The 10,367-nt window shown below is 39.7% G+C and overlaps 1 pseudogene; it reads right to left on the bottom strand.

The window, feature by feature from the left end:
* The window catches only part of LOC111972648 (inactive dipeptidyl peptidase 10-like), a 362,938-nt pseudogene that overhangs the window by 115,563 nt on the left and 237,008 nt on the right, over nt 1–10,367 (bottom strand).

Raw genomic sequence — 10,367 nt, 5'->3', positions numbered from 1 at the left:
AAGGAATAATAGGTTGTCATAGAGACTGTCATATTACCATGAAAATCACATAGTTTATGCAGGAAAAAAGTGTAGTTCATACAGATAAAACATAAAAGAATATCAATTGTTTTCCCAGAGGTATGGTTATAGGAAACCAATAAGTAACACACACCGTATCAGATGAAGCTTTGAACTAAAATAGGCTAATTGCCAAGTTTACTTTGTACCTTCAAAAGGGTATTAAAACATTGATGAAATAACAAAAAGGTAAAATAAAGGTCAAGAGAAAGAAAAAAACAAAGGTAAACGGTAAATAAACATGATCTCATGTTTTGGGTTTGCTTTTGGTGTTTTACWTATTTGTGGGGGAAAAACAGGTGCAAACTTGGCCCTAAATGTCCATTTAAAGGCAAAAATACCCACACAACATAGAATGACAATGATAATTTTTCACACAAAGGTACATGAAATAATGAACAAACAATATATGCAATTGCACAGTTAAAGTGACTGCTTGCAGAAACACTTCCAAAATCAGTGTATAATTGTGTTTCTCCTGAGCAGTGTTGGGGGTAARGCGTTACATAATCAGATTACTTTCATGAGTAACTGAGTAAAGTAACATGTTACTTTTTCAAATTGGGTATTATTATTACAGTTACTTTGTCAGACAACGCTTGCGTTACTTTCAGCGTCATWTCTCTACCGGCCGTGTGTTTCCATGATCCGAACTCGATTAATTTCCGCATTTAGAGAGAGCAGAGAAAGGCTGTTTGGAGGAATGTCAAAACAGCTACTGTCCATAGACATGTATAGAGGGAGCACCTCTGATCTTTGCCATCGAATGCGGAGCGATTTTGAGTTTTTTTCATGAAAGTAACGCAAAGTTATAAAACTAGTAATATAATGTGTTACTTTCATCACAAAGTAATATTGTAAAGTATTGTAAAGTAACGCGTTAATATATTTTCAAGTAACAATCCCAACACTCCTGAGTAACGGGATGAAACTCTTCCCTATTCAAATCTGCTATTTGTTCACATTCATATTGAAAACTTAAAAAATAAATAAACTGGCATTTGGCACTAATTTAGAATTTAATTAATCTACCTATTGTGCAGCTGAAGAGAAATTGGAAAATGTATTAGTTTGACTACCCCACTGTGTTTGACTAGTTTGACATCATCAGAAAAACATGAAATGTTGGAATAGCTGAAAATCATTCCACTGTGTTTACTCAGTCACAAATATCTTCGTTACATGAAATACTACTGGCAATATCGTAGCTATGGAGAACTTTGAACTCTTATGCGGATTTTAAAATAATCGCATGAAATCTGTCGCCAGTTGGATGGAAACCTAGCTATTGTAACCAATTTTCAACATATACAAACCTGARATAAAATATGTTGAATTTGTACCTTTGAAACAATGTCAGATCTTCAACGTTACATCCACTATAAGAAAAAAAGCTATAGGCTAGGCAGCACCTCCTACTGGAGACTTGATCTATCTACAGCAATTTATTTGGTCTCCCATCCAGGGTTTTAATCAAGCCCAGCTTTGATATTTTGATACTACCAATGTGCAGTCATGAGAATTCATATTGAGTGTCACGACTTCTGCCGAAGTCGTTGCCTCTCCTTGTTCGGGCGGTGTTCGGCGGTCGACGTCACCGGTCTTCTAGCCATCATCGATCCATTTTTCATTTTACATTGGTTTTGTCTTGTCTTCCCACACACCTGTTTTCAATCCCATCCATTACCTCTTGTGTATTTAACCCTCTGTTTCCCCTCATGTCTTTGTCAGAGATTGTTTTATGTCAAGTGTTGTTTCTTGGTGTATAGGTGCGCGACGGGTCCTCGTACCCATGTTTATTTTATGTATGTACATTTTCGTGTTTGGAGCATGTTAAGTGGACATTTATTAAAAGTCTCCTTTTAAACTTCGTTTAACTCTCCTGCGCCTGACTTCCCTGCCACCTATACACACGACTCTGWKATTGAGAGATCTCTTAATAACTAAATATATTCACTGTTGCTATCGAAGTCATTCCAAAGGGTAGGTTGAACAGAAAACATTAAATATAAACATAACCAAATATAACCATACATCAGTCATATATCAATTATACTATTTAGGCCTTATAGCATTTGCAAAGACCTCAGAAGCTATTGTTTCAATTCAACCCAGGGATCAACAAAAAATTAACAATACATACAGTTGAAGTCGGAAGTTTACACACACTTAGGTTGGAGTCATTAAAGCTAGTTTTCAAGCATTCCACAAATTTCTTGTTAAGAAACTATAGTTTTGGCAAGTCGGTTAGGACATCTACTTTGTGCATGACACAAGTCATTTTTCCAACAATTGTTTACAGACAGAATATTTCACTTATAATTCACTGTATCARAATTCCAGTGGGTCAGAAGTTTACATACACTAAGTTGACTGTGCCTTTAAACAGATTGGAAAATTCCAGAAAATTATGTCATGGCTCTAAAAGCTTCTGACAGGCTAATTGACATCATTTGAGTCAATTGGAGGTGTACCTGTGGATGTATTTCAAGGCCTACCTTCAAACTCAGTGCCTCTTTGCTTGACATCATGGGAAATCAAAGAAATCAGCAAAAACCTCAGAAAAAAAAAATGTAGACCTCCACGAGTCTGTTCATCCTTGGGCAGCAAATTTCAAACGCCTGAAAGTACCACGTTCATTATGTACAAACAATAGTACCTAGTATAAACACCATGAAACATGCAGCCGTCATCCCCTCAGGAAGGAGACGCGTTCTGCTCCTAGAGATGAATGTACTTTGGTGTGAAAACCTACAAATCAATCGCCAGAACTAACAGCAAAGGACCTTTGAAGATGGCGAGGAAACAGGTACCAAGGAATCTATAGCCCAGTAAAACGAGTCCCCATATGGACATAACCTGAAAATGCCGCCTCAGCAAGGAATGCCACTGCTCCAAAACCGCCATAAAAAATGCCAGACTATGGTGTGCAAACTGCACATGGGAACAAAGATCGTTACCATTTGGAAAATGTCCTCTGGTCTGATGAAACAAAAATGGCCATAAAGGACCATCGTTATTTGGAAGAAAAAAGGAGGTTGCAAGCCGAAGAACACACATCCCAATCGTGAGCCGGGGACGGGGTGGCATAATTCATGTTGTGGGGGCTCTTGCTGCAGGAGGGACTGCCTGCACTTCACAAAATAGATGGCATCATGAGCAGGAAAATATGTGATATATTGAAGCAACATCTCAAAACTCAGTCAGGAAGTTAAAGCTTGGTCGCAAATGGGTCTTCCAAATGACAATGATCCCAAGCATACTTCCAAAGTTGTGGCAAAATGGCTTAAGGACAACAAATCAAGTATTGGAGTGGCCAACACAAAGCCCTGACCTCAATCCGATAGAAAATGTGTGGGCAGAGCTGAAAAAGCGTGTGCGAGCAAGGAGGCCTACAAACCTGACACAGTTACACCAGCTCTGTCAGGAGGAATGGGCCAAAATTCACCCAACTTATTGTGGGAAGCTTGTGGAAGGCTACCCAAAATGTTTGACCCAAGTTAAACAATTTAAAGGCAATGCTACCAAATACTAACTGAGTGTATGTAAACTTCTGACCCACTGGGAATGTGATGAAAGAACTAAAAGCTGAAATAAATCATTCTCTCTGCTATTATTCTGACATTTCACATTCTTAAAACCAAGRGGTGATCCTAACTGACCTAAYAAACTGAATTTGTACTCGGATTAAATGTCAGGAATTGTGAAAAACTGAGTTTAAATGTATTTGGCTAAGGTGTATGTAAACTTCCGACTTCAACTGTACATGTAGACCTAGGGTTTCAAGCCTTGGTTGATTTCAAATGTAATCTTCAAGTGAATCATTAATATGTTGGATTCATGTCTCCATCTCAACCAATCATCTAATTTACAGAATAGGACTAAATAATATAAAATATTTAAAGTACATTTTAAATTTGATTAGATTTAGTCCTATTCCTTAACAATTTTRGGGGGTTGGGATATTAAATATTAATTTGTAGACAAACTGGATTATGAATTGTGTTTGATTGTCAACACAACCAACTATCAGCATATGAAGTAGATGTATCTTCTGCTTGGTTAGTTCCATCTGTGCCACTGACTTATTCTGGTTTTAATTCCATTTAGTCTACAAATTAATAATTGATATGTTGGATTCAAGTATCCATCTCAACCAAATTAAATCAAACTTTAAATGCACTTAGAATAAAGTTTGATTTGATTTAGTTATATTCTTTAACTTAGATTTTTGGTTGAGATGTAGATGTGAATCCAACATATCAATAATTAATATGCAGACAAATTGGAATTAAAGCCAGACTAAGTCAGTGGCACAAAATATACATCTCCTTCAAATGTTGATATTTGGATGTGTTGACAACCAAACACAATTACATATATCTTTTGCAATACAGCAAATAGCCTAATAACTTGTCGACAWCTTTGGGGAACACCTGCCACATTTCTAAAAGGACTTTAGTTTTACAGTCTATTTAAGTAAATGGTAATACCCACCTTCGTACAGCCAGTCAGCGATCCCATTGAAGATGACCCCTTCCTTTCCAGAAGATGTCAGTCTGAGGGAGTTGCTCTTCACATCTGATTGGTAGTAAATATTGTTCTCAAATATGTAGATCTGCGTGCACAAGGACACACAAGGAGATCAGGAARGTCATCGCTGATATATCACATTCCATCTTCAACAGTTCCACCGTGACACCAGTGCGRTTTGGACTTCTAACCCATTTTYAACATTGTGTGTTGGAGCTACAGATTTCTGGGTTTTTCGATTTGTCTATTTCCTCTGTATCCGCTGATATCAACCATTAGTCTATGTGATTAACGGGGGCTGAGCCAGAGCGTTGTTTGTGAAATGCTTCTTCTCACAAAAATGTCTGTAAAGTTTGAACGGTTTGAGCTATAAAATGTATGYCCCATCTATGAAAAGCTGAGACTCTGAAAGCTGAGACTATGATGCTCACAAGCCACACAAGAGTCGTTAGGAGGTAAGAGGTTATTCTACACAGGTCATAGGAAATCCCAGAATATAGTGTTTTATAATACTGTAATAAGCTCACATAGTTCCTTTCACAAACTCCACAAAAGTTGTCACTGACTAGTTGGATATTCATTTCTTACTGAGCAAATAATTTCTGTACGTACAGCATTCTTTAAAATATTTTTTTTTTATCAGGATTTTGCTTGGTTGACCTTTTTTTCAAATGGCATTTGTCAATAAAACTCATAAATGGAACTGTTTTTGTTAAATAGTGTTCAACTTGTAGCCCTGGTTGTCCTGAAAATAACATGTTAAACACTTATATGTGAGGCTAAATATGAGGGCAGAGCAAGCAGATCAATAAAAGTAGTGAATTTCATATTTTTCAGTGTGGGATTTCCTGGGACTGATAGATCTGTGGGCCAAATCACACAGGAGATCAGAAAAGTAATCACTGACAATAGTGGGTCCCCAGTGATGCAGCGGTCTAAGGCACTTCATCTCAGTGCTAGAGGTGTCACCACAGACCTTGGTTCGATCCCGGGCTGGATCACAACCGGCCATTATTGGGAGTCCCATAGCGCGGCGCACAATTGGTTAGGGAGGGTTTGGCAGGGATAGGCCGTCATTGTAAAATAAGAATTTGTTCATAACTGACTTGCATAGTTAAATAAAGYTTAAATAAATATCACATTTCATTTCAATTTGGCATGACCTCTACAGGTCTGAAATGTGAAAGTCAATAAAATAGCAACTTTTGACAATTTTTGAACACAGAGAGAGAAAGACGAATATTGTATATCCAAACCCCTATAATGTCACAGGGTAAATACAAGGCCTAGATAACATCATTTTCAACACACCCAATTTAGCAGATATATTTAAATTCACGAAAAGGGGGAAATAATACCACATTTTCAATTCAGGTCTCATTCCCTGAATGGATGTGGTTGAAGAGGCCTGGAATCACCCTGTCCAGAGAAATTCCAGAAACCTAACGTCCGATTCCATTAACAACCTAAATGACCTGTGTTACATACACCTGTGTTGAAATTATCAACCAACTCCTTATCCTCAAATGTCTTTTTTTCCCAGAACCAACCAACGTTTCCCAGTCAACCAGCTGTCTGCATCAGCCAGACTTACATAAAGCACCGTTATGTAGTCACTCGGTCACAGAGCTGAGCTGAGCTGAGCTGACCCCGTCTCAGGCTCTGCAAGCCCCGCTGTTATATCAAAGGCATTGAGTAGAGGCAGCCTGCCTAAATCGCTCCAGAAGGCAGTGTGTGGTATAGGATTCAGAAAAAGAGCTGCTTTAAAACAACAATGTCTTGAACCGTTTCAACAGTTTCAACATCAATGTACCATCAATGTACATCAACGAATACATGGATACGGTGACTGAGTTCATCAGGAAGTATATAGGAGATGTTGTACCCACTGTGACTATTAAAACCTATCCAAACCAGAAAACYTGGATAGATGGCAGCATTTGCGCAAAACTGAAAGKGTAAACCACCGCATTTAACCAACGGCAAGGTGACTGGGACTATAGCCGAATACAAACAGTGTAGTTATTCCCTCTGTAAGGCAAGAAAACAGGCAAGTAAAGAGACAAACTGGAGTTGCAATTCAACGGTTCAGACACAAGACGTATGTGGCAGGGTCTACAGARAATCACGGACTACAAAGGGAAAACCAGCCACGTCGGGGACACCGACGACATCTTGCTCCCGGACAAGCTAAACACCTTCTTCGCCTGCTTTGAGCATAACACAGTGCCACCGACATGACCCACTACCAAGGACTATGAGCTCTCCTTCTCCGTGGCCAACGTGAGTAAGACATTTAAGCGTGTTAACCCTCGCAAGGCTGCCGGCCCAGATGGCATCCCTAGCCGTGTCCTCAGAGTATGCGCAGACCAGCTGGCTGGAGTGTTTACAGACATATTCAATCTCTCCCTATCCCAGACTGCTGACCCCACTTGCTTCAAGATGTCCACCATTGTTCCTGTACCCAAGAAAGCAAAGGTAACTGAACTGAATGACTATCGCCCGTAGCAATCACTTTTGTCATCATGAAGTGCTTTGAGAGGCTAGTTAAGGATCATATCACCTCTACCTTACCTGACACCCTAGACCCACTTCAATTTGCTTACTGCCCCAATAGATCCACAGATGATGGAATCGCCATCACACTGCACACTGCCCTATCCCATCTGGACAAGAAGGAATACCCATGTAAGGATGCTGTTCATTGACTATAGCTCAGCATTCAACACTATAGTACCCTCCAAGCTCATCATTAAGCTCGGGGCCCTGGGTCTGAACCCCGCCCTGTGCAACTGGGTCCTGGACGTCTTGACGGGCTGCCCCCAGGTGGTGATGTTAGTAAACAACACCTCCACTTCGCTGATTGTCAACACAGGGGCCCACAAGGGGGCGTGCTCAGCCCCCTCCTGTACTCCCTGTTTACCCATGACTGCGAGACCACGCACGCCTCCAACTCAATCATCAAGTTTGGAGACGACACAACAGTAGTAGGCCTGATTACCAACAATGACGAGACAGGCTACAGAGAGGAGGTGAGGGCCCTGGGAGAGTGGTGGCAGGAAAATAACCTCTCACTCAACGTCAACAAAACAAAGGAGCTGATCGTGAACTTCTGGAAACGGCAGAGGGACCACACCCCTATCCACATCAACAGGACCGCAGTGGAGAAGGTGGAAAGCTTCAAGTTCCTTGGCGTTACACATCACTGACAAACTGAAATGGTCCACCCTCAAGTCCATCAGACTGTTAAATAGCCATCACTAGCCGGCTTCCACCCGGTTACGCAATCCTGCACCTTAGAGGCTGCTGCCCTATATACATAGACTTGGAATCACTGGCAACTTTAATAATGGAACACTAGTCACTTTAATAATGTTTAAATAATGTTAAGATACTGCTTTACTCATATGTATATACTTTATTCTATTCTAATGTATTTTAGTCAATGCTACTTCGACATCGCTCMAGCTAATATTTATATATTTCTTATTAATTCCATTATTTCACTTTTAGATTTGTGTGTATTGTTGTGATTTGTTAGATATTATTGCACTGTTGGAACTAGGAACACAAGCATTTCGCTACACCTGCAATAACAACAGCTAAGTATGTCTATGTGACCAATACAATTTGATTTGATTTGATTTGCTTCACTAAAGACTGAAACTAGCTGTCCTAAGACGGGGTAGGATTTTCGGTTTGGAAATACATTGGCTATGACATATTTGGTTATGATGAAGCGCTATCAAAACATTTCTATGTATGTTTTGTATGTTTTGGGCTTGAGTTTGTGTTGATAGCTAGTTCACTTTAAGGATGCTGTCAATGCAATATCTAGTCCACACAACAAAACCACTCACAGAACTGGCATGCTATCCAATATATACTAGCAGTGTCATGTATTTATAAGATACAATTGTGGCTAACGATGAAGCGTATGCTACTCGAGAGTCCCGAATGCCTGCATATCTGTCTGCCTCACCTCTCATCACCGTAATGGCCCTCTAATGGAGGTGAGTTTGATTTATGCCTAAATAACCACASSAAATGTTACAATTGCAGACAAGAAACCTGTAATACTTAAGCCTGTTAGCTGTCCACAAAAGGTGCCCCATTGGTCTAATGCAAACAAATGAAAAGGTATTATCATCTCATTTGAATGATTCTCTATTTCGAAAATGAACTGGAGTACAATGCGAGAGTCATTTGACAATCCAAATCAACCTGCTTAGAATGCTGTGCTTTGATAGCTGGATTTAGGCCGGCCTTTCACAAAGCCGTGTCTAGTTACAATTGTGCYCCCACCATCCAAATGGATGGCATCGGGTTTGAATTCCACATGACACCCAACTTCATAACATTTGGTGTCAGAAGTGGGATCCAACACAGATGAGCCCATCAGAACTGTGTCTGAGCAGCTGTACGAAGAAGTTCAAAGAAGCCTTCCAAAAGAGATGGGGCTGGGGTAGAAGAACCCTGCTGCCACTACGACCACTGCCCAGCGAGTTTGCCAATATGGCACTGTGGTTAATCCTGCGCTGTGGCTTCACCACAAATCGTCAGGCTTGGAAGAAATGGTCCACATTTACCTGGCATACTGAATGTCACATTAGTACAGGTTTTTTCAGGTGTCCTTGGCATGTCACTACTGATTGTCATGTTAATCAAATATCATGTTCTCGAATAATCTGACTGAAAGCTGTCAACGTGTTRGTATGTCCACAACATCGTTCTGTGACTAAAAAGATCAAAGTAATTATTTGATGCAAATGTTTTAAAGGCCAGGTAACTTGGTAGACCTTCAAAGCCAATACAGGAGACGGAGTGGATATTATCTATACATTCTGGCTTTACATTTTAATTAACTCGAAAATAAATGTTCATGTAAGAAAGACAAACATGACAGGGATGCAATAGCAGACAACAGGCATACTCTATTGTTGCCACTTTAATGAGAAACATGATTCACTTTCAACCGCAACATAATCAAAACACAGTCTAATTAAAAGTTCAGAATGCACTCCATGCAGGGATTAAATTGGAGAACAATTAAGTCGAACAAAGCAATTACACGAGGAAGAGGGGAAAAGAAATCACCCCATAGGCTAAACAAAGAAATAACAGCATTTCAAAAAATATACAATKAAAAAAAATGRTTTTAACTGTTGATCCTGGGCAAACCAACCTCTCCTATTCCTTTGCACATACATTTCAGGCCACGGGCAACACTTGTTAATATGGCTGCAGGGGCAGTTGCTAATATATGCATATTGGAACAGCGTACATACCACCAAAGAATCATGCAAACACGAGATATCTCCGATGTCTGGGACCCTTTTAGCTGACAATTTTCTTAATGGTTGTAACAATCATCTCAAATAAAACTGTGAAGGACCTCAGCGTTACTCTGGACCCTGATCTCTCTTTGACGAACATATCAAGAATATTTCAAGGACAGCTTTCTTGCATTTTCGTAACATTGCAAAAATCTGAAACTTTCTGTCCAAAAATGTGGCAGAAAAATGGATCCATGCTTTTGTAATTTCTAGATTAACTACTGCAAGGTCTACTTTCCAGCTACCCGAATAAAGCACTAAATAACCTTCAGTTAGTGCTAAACACGCTGCTAGAATTTTGACTAGAACCAAAACATTTGATCATATTACTCCAGTGCTAGCCTCTCTACACTGGCTTCCTGTTAAGGCTAGGATTGATTTCAAGGTTTTACTGCTAACCTACAAAGCATTACATGGCTTGCTCCTACCTATCTTTCT

Source organism: Salvelinus sp. IW2-2015, linkage group LG2, assembly GCF_002910315.2.
Source record: "Salvelinus sp. IW2-2015 linkage group LG2, ASM291031v2, whole genome shotgun sequence".
In the NCBI taxonomy this organism is placed as follows: Eukaryota; Metazoa; Chordata; class Actinopteri; order Salmoniformes; family Salmonidae; genus Salvelinus; species Salvelinus sp. IW2-2015.
The sequence above is the reverse complement of the archived record's forward strand: the minus strand, read 5'-3'. Positions and strand labels throughout refer to the sequence as shown.